The 17,786-nt window shown below is 48.0% G+C and overlaps 1 non-coding gene across 1 annotated transcript; it reads left to right on the top strand.

Moving 5' to 3' along the window:
• Positions 1 to 17,456: 17,456 nt before the first annotated feature.
• TRNAV-GAC (transfer RNA valine (anticodon GAC)) lies at positions 17,457 to 17,527 on the top strand. Its single transcript has one exon. It is a non-coding gene; the product is annotated as a tRNA-Val (tRNA).
• The last annotated feature ends 259 nt before the right edge of the window (positions 17,528 to 17,786 follow it).

Genomic DNA, 17,786 nt, shown 5'->3' with positions numbered 1-17,786 from the left:
GGTGTCTGTTGTGGGGAGAGGAAGGGGGAAGGAGATCATAAGCTGCTCTGAAACCCCTTCAGGCAGTGAAGGGAGGGGTATAAAAGTCGATGTCGACTACCCCTCCTCCACCACCACCACCACCTCTTCTTCTTCTTCCTGGAAGTGACAACTGGTAGCTTTAGAAATTGCAGGCAACTTTCTGGAATGGCATCTCTGGGAACTGTAGGGAACTCTATGGCAAGGGTGGCCAACGGTAGCTCTCCAGATGTTTTTTTTTTGCCTACAACTCCCATCAGCCCCAGCCATTGGCCATGCTGGCTGGGGCTGATTTGTAGGCAAAAAATATCTGGAGAGCTACCGTTGGCCACCCCTGCTCTACGGCATGGCATTTCAGAGGACAACTTTTTGCATTTTTCCCCCCCTCCTGTTTCTGTTCAGGGCAACCTGGCAGCCCTTCTTCTATCTGTGGTTTCCCTAAGACCGGCACCTCACCTTGATTTCCCCTGTCCCCTCCAGTGACTGGCTTCCCAGTTTCCACCTTGACCTCCCGGGCTCTGCAGAAGTGCTGCCTTCCTTTGCAACCTCGTCGGGACGTCTGCAGCAGGAGAGAAAGGTATTGGGTGTACGAGGAATGCCCTCTCCTTTGGCCAGCTGCCTTTCCCACCAGCCCAACAAGCCGCTGAGGCGTTTCCATCGCACCACTGTTCCCCAGTGGCAGAGGCCATAGTCAAAACAGGGATTCAGAGCCAGTCAAAACACAGACCGGTTGCTAATCCCAGTGTAACCCCCGACTTCGACGGCACATTCCCGACCAATCTGCTAGCATCCATTTCTCGTCAGAAGCCAATAAGCTATTCCCCTACCCCGGGCCTATAAAAAACTCTCAGGGGGCTCATTTAACTCGTGGCTTCATTTAGGATGTAGGAATTTCTCCAGATTTTGCTCTCCCTCGTTTGGGTTTCCAGCCTCTAAGCGGGGCCTGGAGATCTCCTGGAATTGCAACCAAATCTCCAGGTGACGGAGATCAGTCCCTTGGGAGAAAATGGCTGCTTTGGAGAGGAGACTCTATGGCAGGGGTTAGGGTTGCAACGTCCAATTCAAGAAATATCTGGGAACTTTGGGAATGGAGCCAGGAGACTTTGGGGGTGGAGCCAGGAGACATTAGGGGTGAAGCCAAGATCAAGGCTGTGACAAGCATAATTGAACTCCAAAGGGAGTTCCAGCCATCACATATAAAGGGATGGCACACCTTTTCAATGCCTTCCTTCCATAGGAAAGAATGGATAGGGGCACCTTCTTTTGATAGATAGATAGATAGATGAATTTATTGTCATTGTTCTCAACAAAAAGAGAGCAACGAAATGAGGTGCTCTTCCACAAACATACCAACACATCAAACACACATATTCATAAACCATTTAAATACATCTGAAACCATTAAACCATTTAAACCATTAAAACCATTTAAATACATCTAAAACGGATAAACATTCATAAAACCATTTAAACCATTTAAACCATTAAATAAACATTCATAAAACCATTAAACATTCATAAAACCATTAAAACCATTTAAACCATTAAATACATCTAAAACAGATAATCCTTCATAACCCTGCATTTAACCTAACCACAGCACTTGGATAGAAACTGTCCTTAAATCTGTTTGTCCTAGCCTTCAACACTCTATATCGTCTACCTGACGGTAAGATCTCAAAAAGCAAATGGCCCAGATGTGTATGGTCCCTTAGGATCATTTGTATCTTCCTTTTACATGCCATATTATACAGATCCACCAATGAGGGGAGAGAACATCCACAAATCTTTTGTGCTCTTCTCGTCACAGAATTGGGCTCACAGAATTGGACTCCCTGGTCCAATCTTTTTGAAACTTGGGGGGTATTCTGGGGAGAGGCACTAGATGCTAAACTGAAAATGTGGTGCATCTGGTAGAGTATCTGCTTGGTAAGCAGAAGGTCCCAGGTTCAATCCCCGGCATCTCCAACTAAAAAGGGTCCAGGCAAGTAGGTGTGAAAAACTTCAGCATGAGACCCTGGAGAGCCGCTGCCAGTCTGAGTAGACAAGACTGACTTCAATGGACCAAGGGTCTGCTCCAGTATAAGGCAGCTTCATATGTAAGCAGAAGGTCCCAGGTTCAATCCCCGGCATCTCCAACTAAAAAGGGTCCAGGCAAATAGGTGTGAAAAACCTCCGCTTGAGACCCTGGAGAGCCGCTGCCAGTCTGAGTAGACAATACTGACTTTGATGGACCGAGGGTCTGATTCAGTATAAGGCAGCTTCATAGGTTTATATATGTTGGGGAGGAATGGTGACTAAGTGGTAGAGAATCTGCTTGGTAAGCAGAAGGTCCCAGGTTCAATCCCCGGCGTCTCCAACTAAAAAGGGTCCAGGCAAGTAGGTGTGAAAAACCTCCGCTTGAGACCCTGGAGAGCCACTGCCAGTCTGAGTAGACAATACTGACTTCAATGGACCAAGGGTCTGATTCAGTATAAGGCAGCTTCATATGTAAGGTCCATATACATATATGTAAACATAAAGGTGCATATTTGCAATATTATTATATGCTGTATATGCAATTGCTGTGGATGTAAGGTCAGATGCATTTCTGGCCTTCCAAAAAATGGTTTTCTTCTAAAAATGGATTGATCAATCAATCAGTCAGATCAATTTTTTCATTCAGCCAAGGACCAGTACAAGTCAAAACAAAAGGTATACAGAAAAAAAAAAAGATTAAGAAATCAAATTGATCTGTCCGATTGCTAGCAGCTAGAAAGCTCTAAAATTTGACGGGCTCCTCGGGGGGAAATTAGTGCAGCTAATAGTCACCTGTTGGTGAGTAACCTGTTTTTGTAGCAGGAACTCTGTTGCATATTAAGCCACACACCTCTAACTAGGGTTGCCAAGTCCAGTTCAAGAAATATCTGGGGACTTTGGGAGTGGAGCCAGGAGACTTTGGGAGTGGAGCCAGGAGACATTGGGGGGTGGAGCCAGGAGCAAGGGTGTGACAAGCATAATTGAACTCCAAGGGAGTTCTGGAGGTGGTGGCGGGCCACAGGAGGTGGTGGCGGCCACAAGCATAGCCACCTTCAAGAGGGGTTTAGATAAATATATGGAGCAGAGGTCCATCAGTGGCTATTAGCCACAGTGTGTGTATGTATAAAATTTTTTGCCACTGTGTGACACAGAGTGTTGGACTGGATGGGCCATTGGCCTGATCCAACATGGCTTGTCTTATGTTCTCCCCTCTCCCCTTTCTCTCTCCCACTCACACACTCCCTTAACTGTCTCTCGTGCCTCCACAAGGAGGTCTGGAATGTACAAGGGCTACACTGCTCTCTTTTACACACACACTCACTTTAGGGTTGTCAAGTCCAATTCAAGAAATATCTGGGGACTTTGAGTGGAGCCAGGAGACTTTGAGGGTGGAGCCAGGAGACATTGGGGGCGGAGCCAGGAGCAAGGGTGTGACGAGCATAATTGAACTCCAAAGGGAGTTCTGGCCATCACATTTCAAGGGACAGCATATCTTTTTAAATGTCTTCCTTCCATAGGAAATAATGAAGGATAGGGGCACCTTCTTTTGGGGCTCAAAGAATTGGACCCCCTGGTCCAATCATTTTGAAACTTGGAGGGTACTTTGGGAAGACGAACTAGATACTATACTGAAAATTTGGTGCCTCTACCTCAAAAAACAGCTCCTCCAGAGCCTCCAAAACCTCCAGATCAATTCCCTAGTATACCCTAGGAGAATCAATCTTCACATAGGGAATAATGAAGTGCTCAGCAGACGTTTCCCTCCCCCCCACCCCACCCCATTTCTGGCGACTCTGAAGTGAGGGATTGGCCTCTCTACTCATGAGTTGCTGCCAACTTCTTTAAAGTAACACAGACACCCCATCCCAAGAGGAAGCCTTTCAGTTGGAGTCTTGAATTGGACTTGGCAACCCTAAAGTAAGTGTGTGTGTAAAAGAGAGTCTGAAGGGGGAAAGTCACATGGTCCTCTGGGGGCGGGGCCTCCCCTGCCGACCAGATGACTGGGGGCGGGAAGGAGCCTGGGAAAGTGGAAGAACCCCCGCTGGGACCTGAGGATTGGCAAGCCTACCCCTAACGTACCCAATCCTCCAAGAGTTTACAGTAGGCCCTGTAATAAGAGCCCTGTAAGCTCTTGGAGGATTGGCTACATAAGAGGGGTGTGGCCTAACATGCAAAGGAGTTCCTGCTACAAAACAAGCCCTGCATTCAACACCAGAACATCCTGTATATTTATTAAACAGAGAAGAAATTATAGTTGATTGGAACTTCCTGATAAAAGCAACTGTAAAAGAATATATGCTCAACTGGTTCCTACCACGTGGGCAGATTTTTTTTCCTTCATGGGAGTCGTTTTATATCTCCCCTCTAAAACTGCAGAGGGGAAGATTCGCCATCTTGCCAAAGAGAAAGTTCTCTGTTGACTGGATATCTCCAGGACAAAGAGATAAGGTGATGGGGCAACAACATATTAAGAATCAAGAAGTTTGGGACATTGCTAATATCTCTTTGATGCTCTATGTCGAGCACCCTTTGTTTGAAGAAGAAGAAGAAGATACTGGATTTATATCCCGCCCTCCACTCCGAAGAGTCTCAAAGCGGCTCACAATATCTTCCTCCCCCACAACAGGCAACCCTGTGAGGTGTTTGGGGCTGGAGAGGGCTCTCCCAGCAGCTGCCCTTTCAAGGACAACCTCTGCCAGAGCTATGGTTGACCCAAAACCATGCTAGCAGGTGCAAGTGGAGGAGTGGGGAATCAAACCTGGTTCTCCCAGATAAGAGTCCGCACACTTAACCACTACACCAAACTGGCTCTCCATTTGATCATTGTTTTTGCTCAATCATAACCCATGCACAAAAGAGACTTGAAAGGGAAACCCTTATTCTGCAGTTTAGAATGGCCTTCTCACAAGAGGATTGGAAATTGTAGGACTAAAGCTATGAAACCCTTTGTGTTTGGTGTAGTGGTTAATTGTGCGGTCTCTTATCTGGGAGAACCGGGTTTGATTCCCCACTCCTCCGCTTGCACCTGCTGGAATGGTCTTGGGTCAGCCATAGTGGTTAAGTGTGCGGACTCTTATCTGGGAGAACCAGGTTTGATTCCCCATTTCTCCACTTGCACCTGCTGGAATGGCCTTGGGTCAGCCATAGTGATTAAGTGGGCGGACTCTTATCTGGGAGAACTGGGGTTGATTCCCCACTCCTCCACTTGCAGCTGCTGGAATGGCCTTGGGTCAGCCATAGTGGTTAAGTGTGTGGACTCTTATCTGGGAGAACCGGGGTTAATTCCCCTCTCCTCCACTTGCAGCTACTGGAATGGCCTTGGGTCAGCCATAGTGGTTAAGTGTGTGGACTCTTATCTGCGAGAACCGGGGTTAATTCCCCTCTCCTCCACTTGCAGCTGCTGGAATGGCCTTGGGTCAGCCATAGTGGTTAAGTGGGCAGACTCTTATCTGGGAGAACCGGGTTTGATTCCCAACTCCTCCACTTGCACCTGCTGGATGTTTAAGAGCCACAAGACAGGGAGGGAAGGAGGAAGGGAGGAAGGAATTGGATTTATTCCCCCCCATTCACTACCCAAAGGAGTCTCAGAGCAACTTTCCATCTCCTTTCCATTCCATTCCCCTCCCCTACCTCACCCTGTGAGGTAGGTGGAGCTGAGAAACTGCTCTTGAGAGGAACAGCTCTGTGAGAACTTTTGACTGACTCAAGGTCATATCAGCAGGTGCATGTGGAGGAGTGCAATTGCTGAGGATAAAAGGAAGTACTTCTTCACCCAAAGGGTGATTAACATGTGGAATTCACTGCCACAGGAGGTGGTGGCGGCCACAAGCATGGCCACCTTCAAGAGGGGTTTAGATAAAAATATGGAGCAGAGGTCCATCAGTGGCTATTAGCCACAGTGTGTGTGTGTGTGTGTGTGTATATAAAATTATTTTTGGCCACTGTGTGACACAGAGTGTTGGACTGGATGGGCCATTGGCCTGATCCAACATGGCTTCTCTTATGTTCTTATGAGTGGGGAATCAAACCCGGTCCTCCCAGTTAAGAGTCTGTGCACTTAACCACTACACCAAACTGGCTCTCTGGAAAGAAAACAGATGGGGGAGGAAGAGAGAGGGAGAAAGAAAGCAACTTTAAACACATACTCCAAGCTGCTGCCCGGCTTGGCTTGGAGAAGTGATTTAAAGAGAGAAATGCCTTCTCCAAGCTGGCCGATGGGGCAATAAAGGCTCTGAGAGCTACACAATATATGAGGAAGTGCCGTATGTGGCTCCCAAGCCACCATTGGACCTCCCTTGTCCTAGAGGGGGCACCCCTGGCAATTAGTGGGAGGGTTTGGGGTCAGAGACATGGTGGGGGGCTGTGGTCCAAGCATGATGACATCACTTCCGGGGAAAACCCACAAATGATTTAATTTAATTTAATTTTTGGATTTAAATCTCGCCCTATCCCGCAAGCGAGCTAAGGGCGGCTTACAACAGTAAAATGAAACAGAGTTGAAATAATATCATAAAAAACAAGCGTTCCGAAATCAGGATCAGCACACTAAACAATCTTACAGGATTGGAGGCAGCTCTAGGAATTTCTGGCAACTCTATGGTTTTACCATAGAGCTGGGTGATTCCCAGAGCTACTGCTGTTGCCGCTCCGTTTCCCCCAGAAGTGACGTCATCACGCCTATGGCATTGGTGAGTTTCCTGATTTTTCTCCCACCGCCACTTGACGTCTTGGCAGAGAACGGGAGATTGAGGTGAGGGATCCCCTGCTAAGAACAGGGACTCTGCATTACAGAGTTCATGCCATCACTCCCCCCCCCCATTTTCCTCCTGCTGCGCCACTCCTTGAGTGTGGGCAATGGAGGGCAGGAGTGGATAGATGTCAGGCTAGATGCCAGGGATGGAACTGGGTACTTTCTGCGTTCAGTCTGTCCTGCCCCTGAGCCACAGCCTCTCTTCATGCCAGCCGTTTGGTTAGTCCTTTTTCCTCGGGAAAGAAGAACAGCCCGAACCACTGCCGAATATTCCAAAAGTGTCCGCCTCCTAGATTTACGTCTACACCCAAACCGGCAGAGGCATTACCGAATAGCCGCTGCGGCCAGGGCCGTTTTTCTTCCCTTCGTGACAGCGACGATGAAACTCCTCAGACAGCGAGGAGAGAGAAATCCACCGTTATACACTCCACATTTACAGCCTCTCTCATTATTTTAATTTCGGTGGAGGAAGTAGACAAGCTGGCAGCTACACCAGGCCTTTGGCACGGCGTGATCATTTAATAACCACCTCATAAAAATGTGTGTGTGTGCGTGTTTCAGTGGGCTTCCTACAGCCCTCTCCACCTAGCACCCTCCCCTCATTCCAGGTTTTGGTGCTTAGCAGAGCGGCTGGCGTGGTCGTGGCCAAGCTAGCCAAAGGGCCTGGACGTCCCAGAATCCTGAGTTGGCAGGGGAAGTGGTGATTTCACCCACTCTGGGCCAGATGGCAGATGGGTCTTGCATCTGTGACGCCAATGAATGATCTGGTCCAGAGTTGACACTTGTGAAAGATTCCCTGAGCTTGGGAGCCAAGGGGACTTCACTTGTGGGGAGGGGCTGCGGCTTAGTGGAAGTGCCTCTGTTTGACATGCAGAAGGGCCCAGGTTCAATCCCCGGCATCTCCACTTAAAAGAACCAGGCAGTAGGTGATGTGAAAGACCGCCTCCTGAGACCCTGGAAACTAACGGAGAAGGGCTCTGGCTCAGTGGAAGAGCCTCTGCTTGGCATGCAGAAGCTCCCAGGTTCAATCCACTTAGCATGCAGAAGCTCCCAGGTTCAATCCACTTAGCATGCAGAAGCTCCCAGGTTCAATCCACTTAGCATGCAGAAGCTCCCAGGTTCAATCCACTTGGCATGCAGAAGCTCCCAGGTTCAATCCCAGCTTCAATCTCCTCTTAAAAGAACCAGGCAGTAGGGGTTTTGAAAGACCTCCTCCTGAGACCCTGGAGATTAATGGAGAAGGGCTCTGGCTCAGTGGAAGAGCCTCTGCTTGGCACGCAGAAGGTCCCAGGTTCAATCCCCAGCATCTCCACTTAAAAGAACCAGGCAGTAGGTGTTGTGAAAGACCTCTGCCTGAGACACTAAGAAGAGCCCTCTCCAGCCCCACCCACCTCACAGGGTGTCTGTTGTGGGGGAGGAAGGGAAAGGAGATTACAGGACGCTCTGAGCCTCTGTCCTTGAAAGGGCAGCTGCTGTGAGAGCCCTCTCAGCTCCACCAACCCCACAGGGTGTCTGTTGTGGGGGAGGAAGGGAAAGGAGATTGTAGGCCGCTCTGAGCCTCTGTCCTTGAAAGGGCAGCTTCTGGACAGCCCTCTCCAGCCCCACCCACCTCACAGGATGTCTGTTGTGGAGGAGGAAGGGAAAGGAGATTGTGAGCCGCTCTGAGACTCTTCGAAGTGGAGGGCTGGATATAAATCCAATATCTTCATCTAACTCACAGGGTTTCTGTTATGGGGGGTGGGGAGGTAAAGGAGATTGTTAGCCACTTTGAGACTCTTTGGAGGGCGGGATATAAATCCAATATCTTCATCTATTTCACAGGGTGTCTGTTGTGGGGGGGAGGAAGGGAAAGGAGATTGTGAGCCACTCTGAGACTCTTCAGAGTGGAGGGTGGGATATAAATCCGATATCTTCATCTACCTCACAGGGTGTCTGTTGTGGGGGGGAGGAAGGGAAAGGAGATTGTGAGCCACTCTAAGACTCTTCAGAGTGGAGGGTGGGATATAAATCCGATATCTTCATCTACCTCACAGGTTGTCTGTTGTGGGGGAGGAAGGGAAAGGAGATTGTGATCCGCTCTGAAACTCTTCGGAGTGGAGGGCGGGATATAAATCCAATATCTTCATCTACCTCACAGGATGTCTGTTGTGTGTGTGTGTGGGGGGGAAGGTAAAGGAGATTGTGATCCGCTCTGAGACTCTTCGAAGTGGAGGGCGGGATATAAATCCAATATCTTCATCTACCTCACAGGGTGTCTTTTGTGGGGTGGGGGGAAGGTAAAGGAGAATGTGAGCCTCCCTGAGACTCTTCGGAGTGGAGGGCGGGATATAAATCCAATATCTTCATCTACCTCACAGGGTGTCTGTTGTGGGGGGGAGGAAGGGAAAGGAGATTGTGAGCCGCTCTAAGACTCTTCAGAGTGGAGGGTGGGATATAAATCCGATATCTTCATCTACCTCACAGGTTGTCTGTTGTGGGGGAGGAAGGGAAAGGAGATTGTGATCCGCTCTGAAACTCTTTGGAGTGGAGGGCGGGATATAAATCCAATATCTTCATCTACCTCACAGGATGTCTGTTGTGTATGTGTGTGGGGGGGGAGGTAAAGGAGATTGTGATCCGCTCTGAGACTCTTCGAAGTGGAGGGCGGGATATAAATCCAATATCTTCATCTACCTTACAGGGTGTCTGTTGTGGGGGAGGAAGGGAAAGAAGATTGTGAGCCCCCCTGAGACTCTTCGGAGTGGAGGGCAGGATATAAATCCAATATCTTCATCTACCTCACAGGGTGTCTTTTGTGGGGTGGGGGGAAGGTAAAGGAGAATGTGAGCCTCCCTGAGACTCTTCGGAGTGGAGGGCGGGATATAAATCCAATATCTTCATCTACCTCACAGGGTGTCTGTTGTGGGGGGGAGGAAGGGAAAGGAGATTGTGAGCCGCTCTAAGACTCTTCAGAGTGGAGGGTGGGATATAAAGCCGATATCTTCATCTACCTCACAGGTTGTCTGTTGTGGGGGAGGAAGGGAAAGGAGATTGTGATCCGCTCTGAAACTCTTTGGAGTGGAGGGTGGGATATAAATCCAATATCTTCATCTACCTCACAGGATGTCTGTTGTGTGTGTGTGTGGGGGGGGAAGGTAAAGGAGATTGTGATCCGCTCTGAGACTCTTCGAAGTGGAGGGCGGGATATAAATCCAATATCTTCATCTACCTTACAGGGTGTCTGTTGTGGGGGAGGAAGGGAAAGAAGATTGTGAGCCCCCCTGAGACTCTTCGGAGTGGAGGGCGGGATATAAATCCAATATCTTCATCTACCTCACAGGGTTTCTGTTGTTGGGGGGGAAAGGTAAAGGAGATTGTGAGCCGCTCTGAGACTCTTCAAAGTGGAGGGCGGGATATAAATCCAGTATCTTCATCTACGTCACAGGGTGTCTGTTGTGGAGGAGGAAGGGAAAGGAGATTGTGAGCCGCTCTGATACTCTTCGAAGTGGAGGGCGGGATATAAATCCAATCATCTTCTTCTCATGCGGAGCATTTAAACTACAAGGTTGTTTTTGTGACAGGTGGGTGGAGGGGAAGATAAGTAGCTATTTGGAGGGACTACTAATTAATTTAGTATGTTTCTTCTCTTTTCTAAGAAATGCAGCACCCCTCTTTTCACCGGAGCCTTGTGAGGTGCTAAGGATGGGCAAACTTCTACAGCCACCTGGTGAGTTGAGATCCATCAAAATCCATTTTTCTAACCTCTGCAACTCACTTCTGCTTACGAAACCTCGCTATCAACATACGGATGCAATCAATAGCTTTGGAGCCAGGCAACTAGCAGAAGGATTGGTGGAGCTTTTTTTCTTTTTGTAGCAGGAGCTCCTTTGCCTATTAGGCCACACCACCCTGATGTAGCCGATCCTCCTGGAGCAGACAGTAAGCCCTATATTAAGAGTCCTGGAAACTCTTGGAGGATTGGCTACATCAGGGGTGTGTGGCCTAATAGGCAAAGGAGTTCCTGCTATAAAAAAAAGCCCTGAGCATGAGGGAGCTGTAATGTTCTTTGCATTGTGACATCACTTCTGGGAAAAACCAGAAGTGACATAGGGCATTTCTAGGAAACTCCAGAAACTTTACCATAGAGTCCTCAGAAATTCATAGAGATGCCTTGTGTCACTTTCACTTTTCCCATAGAAGCAATGTTACAATGTAGATGATTGTTCAATTCTGGTCACCGCTCCTCCAAAAAAGATATTATAGTTTTGGAAAAAGTGCAGAAAAGGGCAATAGAATGATTAAAGGTTTGGAACACTTTCCCTATGAAGAAAGGTTAAAATGCTTGGGGCCCTTTAGCTTGGAGAAACGTCGACTGTGGGGAGACCTTGTAGAGGTTTACAAGATTATGCATGGGATGGAGAGCGTAGAGATAGAAGTACTTTTCTCCCTTTCTCACAATACGAGAACTCGTGGGCATTCAATGAAATTGCTGAGCAGTCAGGTTAAAACGGATAAAAGAAGTACTTCTTCACCAAAAGGGTGATTAACATGTGGAATTCACTGCCACAGCAGGTGGTGGCGGCTACAAGCATAGCCAGCTTCAAGAGGGGATTGGATAAAAATATGGAGCAGAGGTCCATCAGTGGCTATTAGCCACAGTGTGTGTGTGTGTGTGTGTGTGTGTGTGTGTGTATATATATATATATATATATATATATATATATATATATATATATATATATATATATACACACACACACACACACACATGTGTGTATGTGTATGCACACACACATATATTGGCCACTGTGTGACACAGAGTGTTGGACTGGATGGGCCATTGGCCTGATCCAACATGGCTTCTCTTATGTTATTATGATATTCCTGGTTTAACATTTCTCTACCCCACCCTGCCTGGACCAGCCTCTGGAAACTAGAATTGCAGAAGAAGAAGAAGACTACATATTTATACCCCGCCTTTCTCTCTGAATCAAAGTCTCAGAGTGGCTCACAATCTCCTTTACCTTCCTCCCCCACTTCCAGACACCTTGTGAGATGGATGGGGCTGAGAGAGCTCTTACAGCAGCTGCCCTTTCAAGGACAACTCCTACGAAAGCTATGGCTTGGGTCAGCCATAGCTCTGGCAGACGTTGTCCTTGAAAGGACAGCTGCTGTGAGAGCCCTCTCAGCCCCACCCACCTCACAGGGTGTCTGCTGTGGGGGAGGAAGATAAAGGAGATTGTGAGCCGCTCTGAGACTCCGAGATTCAGAGCAGAGGGTGAGATATAAATCCGATATCTTCTTCTTTAAAAAAGAAAGAAAAGGACCATCAGTCTGATTCAGTAGGAAGCCTCTTCCTCTGTGTCCAATGTGTTCGTGTCAAAGGAAGACTCCATGTCCTGGAAGAAAACATCAGTGTTACTTAGCAGAACAGATTTTTGGGATCCAACCCAGTAACTGCTGCAGGCTTTATATCTTCCTGTTCTGAAAACAGACCAGAAGCACGACTTTTTTTTGTAGCAGGAAATCCTTTGCAGATTAGGCCACATCCCACTGATCATAGAATCATAGAGTCGGAAGGGACCTCCAGGGTCATCTAGTCCAACCCCCTGCACAATGCAGGAAACTCACAACACTTCCCCCTAAATTCACAGGATCGTCATCGCTGTCAGATGGCCATCTAGCCTCTGTTTAAAAACCTCCAAGGAAGGAGAGCCCACCACCTCCCAAGAAAGCCTGTTCCACTGAGGAACCGCTCTAACCGTCAGGAAGTTCTTCCTAATGTTGAGCCGGAAACTCCTTTGATTTAATTTCAACCCACTGGTTCTGGTCCTACCTTCCGGGGCCACAGAAAACAATTCCATATCATCCTCTATAGGACAGCCTTTCAAGTACTTGAAGATGGTGATCCTATCACCTCTCAGTCGCCTCCTCTCCAGGCTAAACATCCCCAGCTCCTTCAACCTTTCCTCATAGGACTTGGTCTCCGGATCCCTCGCCATCTTAGTCGCCCTCCTCTGGACCCGTTCCAGCTTGTCTATATCCTTCTTAAAATGTGGTGTCCAAAACTGAACACAATACTCCAAGTGAGGTCTTACCAGAGCAGAGTAAAGCGATACCATCACATCACGGAGGAGGAGGGCGGGATATAAATCCAATATCTTCTTCTTCTAAGTTCTTGGATGATTGTCTACATAAGATGGATGTGGCCTTACATGCAAAGAGTTCCTGCTACAAAAAAAGCCTTGGCCAGGAGGAAGACATTTTGGTCACTGCCAGTAAGATGCTAGCTTTTTTGGCTCAGTGGAAGAGCCTCTGCGGTGCATGCAACAGGTTCCAGATTCAATCCCTGGCATCTCCAGTTAAAAAGATGAAGTAGTGGGTGATGTGAAAGACCTCTGCCTGAGACCTTGGAGAGCGGCTGCCGGTCTGAGCAGACAATATTGACCGTGATGGATCAAGTGGTCAAGCAGCTTCATGTGAGGGACTGTGGCTCTGTGGCAAAGAACCTTTATGGCACGCAGAAAGTCCCAGGTTCAATCCTCGGCATCTCCAATTAAAAGGAAAATGTCAAGACAGTGTGCGTTTGCAATAAAAAAGGCCAACGCCATGCTGGGAATTATTAGGAAGGGAATTGAAAGCAAATCAGCCAGTATCATAATGCCCCTGTATAAATCGATGGTGCGGTCTCATTTGGAGTACCGTGTGCAGTTCTGGTCGCCGCACCTCAAAAAGGATATGATAGCATTGGAGAAAGTCCAGAAAAGGGCAACTAGAATGATTAAAGGGCTGGAGCACTTTCCCTATGAAGAAAGGTTGAAACGCTTGGGACTCTTTAGGTTGGAGAAACGTCGACTGCGGGGTGACATGATAGAGGTTTACAAGATTATGCAAGGGATGGAGAAAGTAGAGAAAGAAGTACTTTTCTCCCTTTCTCACAATATAAGAACTCGTGGGCATTCGATGAAATTGCTGAGCAGCCAGGTTAAAACGGATAAAAGGAAGTCCTTCTTCACCCAAAGGGTGATTAACATGTGGAATTCACTGCCACAGGAGGTGGTGGCGGCCACAAGCATAGCCACCTTCAAGTGGGGTTTAGATAAAAATATGGAGCAGAGGTCCATCAGTGGCTATTAGCTACATTGTGTGTGTATATATAAATTTTTTTGCCACTGTGTGACACAGAGTGTTGGACTGGCTGGGCCATTGGCCTGATCCAACATGGCTTCTCTTATGTTCTTAAGGAGCAGTCAGGAGCTGACGGAAAAGACCCTTTTCTGCCTAAGACCTTGGAGAGCGGCTGCCAGTCTGAGCAGACAATATCGACTGTGATGGATCAAGTGGTCTAATTCGGCATCAGGCAGCTTCACGCGAGGGACTGTGGCTCTGCGGCAAAGAACCTTCTTGGCACGCAGAAGGTCCCCGGTTCAATCCCCATCCTCTCCAGTTAAAAGCACCAGACGGTAGGTGATGAGATGGACCTCTCCTTGAGACTCTTGCTGAGACTCTGCCAGTCTGAGCGGGCAGTACTGTCGTTGATGGGCCAAGGGGTCTGGTTGGGTATAAGGCAGCTTCGTGTGTGTTTGAACCTCCTGAGATTCGTGCCTGCATTCTCACAAACAGCCGACCTGGCTGGGCTTCTAGAGAAAAGAGCGCCACCTAGTGACCCGCCAGCATGACTTCCTGGAGGCTGGAGGTTCCACGGAGAGAGAATTCTACCCTGACCCTACTTAGCACATGAAATCAGATAGGATCACAGAACAAGGTGGTATGGTATGCGTTCAGCCCGCTGCCAAGATGCCAGGCTCGCAGATAACCTGGTTAAAGATCTTAAATGTCTCTGGAGATGCTGTTTCCTCCTTTCCCCCCTTCTGCTATGTGGAGTCTATAAGCCAGGGGGTTTCTTTCTGGAGTGCAGTTTGCAAGCACTTCTTGGCTAGCACCTGTGCCGTCTTTGGTGGAGAGCTCCCTTACCCAGGCCACTTTGTCCATATTTGCTTTACAATTTTAATTTCGAACCATTCTTGTAAAGGCTATTCACATACCCTCGCTTTACGCAGCACTACTAAAGCAGGAGACACAGCTTATCAGAGAAAAAGGAAATCTAAATGTTAACTATACGTTTGCTGACATCATAATTTTGAAGGGCGTTCCATCGCCCGCGTATATGTTTTAAATCAGCGCGGATAAATTAGAAGGTTTTATTTTGCTCTCTCGGGCCCATTTCCCCCCAGCCCTTTCCTGTTTGGAACTATTTGTGCCTGACATTCTTATTTCCTTTGTACGTTTGCAGCTGTACAAAATAATTCACCAAGTAACTCGGGCAGATTCTGAAGGACTCTGGCCTCTGCTGCTGCTTACAGTTCACTGTCGGTTGGATCCTCGCTACGCAATTCTGCATCATGGAATGTGTCACGTTAACACGCTTCGCTTCTGTTTTGCTTTTTGAGATTTCTGGTCGGTGCTACGACCTGTTTCATTGTTGATCAAATGTCTCATCTGCGTAATCCTCCTGCAAACACAAAGGGAGACTATAGATAACATAAATTTATTCATTTATTCATTATTCAGATTTATATTCCACCCTCCCCTCAAGTGGGCTCAGGGTGAATTACAGCATAAGGAAATAAACATGTAAAATCAATATAAATAGCAGTTCTCCTTTTCCTTCTCCTTCTCCTGCTCCTCCTCCTCTCTCTCCTCCTCCTGTCTCCCAAACTTTAGTCTGACATTGTAACCACTACACTGCCCTGCCTCTCCAGGACTTCTTCCCCACCGAGTGTGCCAAGAGCTTTGATTTAACAGCCGCTCAAAGACAGTGCTTACTTTTAATGAACGTAAGAACATAAGAGAAGCCCTGTTGGATCAGGCCAGTGGCCCCTCCAGTCCAACACTCTGTGTCACATAAGAACATAAGAGAAGCCTGTTGGATCAGGCCAATGGCCCATCCAGTCCAACACTCTGTGTCACAGAAGAACATAAGAGAAGCCCTGTTGGATCAGGCCAATGGCCCATGCAGTCCAACACTCTGTGTCACATAAGAACATAAGAGAAGCCCTGTTGGATCAGGCCAATGGCCCATGCAGTCCAACACTCTGTGTCACATAAGAACATAAGAGAAGCCATGTTGGATCAGGCCAATGGCCCATCCAGTCCATCACTCTGGTCACAAAAGAACATAAGTGAAGCCCTGTTGGATCAGGCCAGTGGCCCATCCCGTCCAACACTCTGTGTCACATAAGTGAAACCCTGTTGGATCAGGCCAATGGCCCCTCCAGTCCAACACTCTGTGTCACATAAGAACATAAGAGAAGCCATGTTGGATCAGGCCAATGGCCCATCCAGCCCAACACTCTGTGTCACATAAAAACATAAGAGAAGACATGTTGGATCAGGCCAGTGGCCCATCCAGTCCAACACTCTGTGTCACATAAGAGAAGCCATGTTGGATCAGGCCGATGGCCCATCCAGTCCAACACTCTGTGTCACATAAGAACATAAGAGAAGAAATGTTGGATCAGGCCAGTGGCCCCACTGATGGACCTCTGCTCCATATTTTTATCTAATCCCCTCTTGAAGCTGGCTATGCTTGTAGCCGCCACCACCTCTTGGGGCAGTGAATTCCACATTTTAATCACCCTTTGGCTGAAGAAGGACTTCCTTTCATTCGTTCTAACCCGGCTGCTCAGCAAATTCATTGAATGCCCACGAGTTCTTGTATTGTGAGAAAGGGAGAAAAGGACTTCTTTCTCTGCTTTCTCCATCCCATGCATAATCTTGTAAACCTCTATCATGTCACCCCACAGTTGATGTTTCTCCAAGCTAAAGAGCCCCATGTAATAAAAGATGTAATGTAATAAAAGAAGCATTGACCAAGTGTGTTCAAAGAAGCACTTCATCACAAATTATCTTATAATGTTTACAACAGACTTGGAAGGTTGGCCAGTATAGAACTGCATGTAATATATTCTGTGATTCTCTTCCGCAATGATTTTCTTAAAGAGAACACAGCCAGAGGAAGTGCAGTTTCAAGAGAGGATAGTTTAATTCTTCTTCCAAGTACAGTAGAAAAGAGCCAGAGTCCAGGGGCACCTTAAAGACTAACCAAATATGTGGCACGATATGAGCTTTTGGGAATCACTGCTCACTTCTTCAGATATGGGGAGTGACTCTGTAGTTCAGAGGCAGAGCATCTGCTTGGCATGCAGAAGGTCCTAGGTTCAATCCCCAGCATCTCCAGTTAAAAGGACCAGGCAGGAGGTGGTGTGAAAGATTTCAGTGGCTCACTGGCAGAGCATCTGCTTGGCATGCAGAAGGTCCTAGGTTCAATCCCCAGCATCTCCAGTTAAAAGGACCAGGCAGGAGGTGATGGGAAAGAACCTCAGTGGCTCAGTGGTGGAGCATCTGCTTGGCCTGCAGAAGGTCCCAGGTTCAATCCCCAGCATCTCCAGTTAAAAGGATCAGGCAGGAGGTGATGGGAAAGAACCTCAGTGGCTCAGTGGCAGAGCATCTGCTTGGCCTGCAGAAGGTCCCAGGTTCAATCCCCAGCATCTCCAGCTAAAAGGACCAGGCAGGAGGTGATGGGAAAGAGCTCTGCCTGAAACCATGCAGAGCCACTGCTGGTCTGAGTAGACCATATTAGCATTGATGGATCAAGGGGCTCCTTCAGTAGAAGGCCACTTCAGGTGAAGGGCCATGGCTCAGTGGTAGAGCATCTGCTTGACACGCAGAAGGTCTCAGGTTCAATCCCTGGCATCTCCAGTTAAAGGATCAGACAGCAGGTGATGTGAAAGACCTCAGCCTGATGCCTGGGAGAGCCACGGCTAGTCAGAGGAGACAAAACTGACTCTGGTGAACCAAGAGAGACATCTAAAAGAAAGTAAGGTAGACTCTGGCTGAGCCTCAAGAGGGGTGGGCTTTCCAGAGGTGAGGGACTAGTACAGAAAAGACCCATTTCTAGTCACCACCAACCTCACATCTGTAGGTGGGAGCACAATGAGTAGGGCTTGAGAGGCAGCTC

This window comes from Heteronotia binoei, chromosome 10, assembly GCF_032191835.1.
Source record: "Heteronotia binoei isolate CCM8104 ecotype False Entrance Well chromosome 10, APGP_CSIRO_Hbin_v1, whole genome shotgun sequence".
In the NCBI taxonomy this organism is placed as follows: Eukaryota; Metazoa; Chordata; class Lepidosauria; order Squamata; family Gekkonidae; genus Heteronotia; species Heteronotia binoei.
This window is presented reverse-complemented; position numbering and strand designations above follow the sequence as displayed.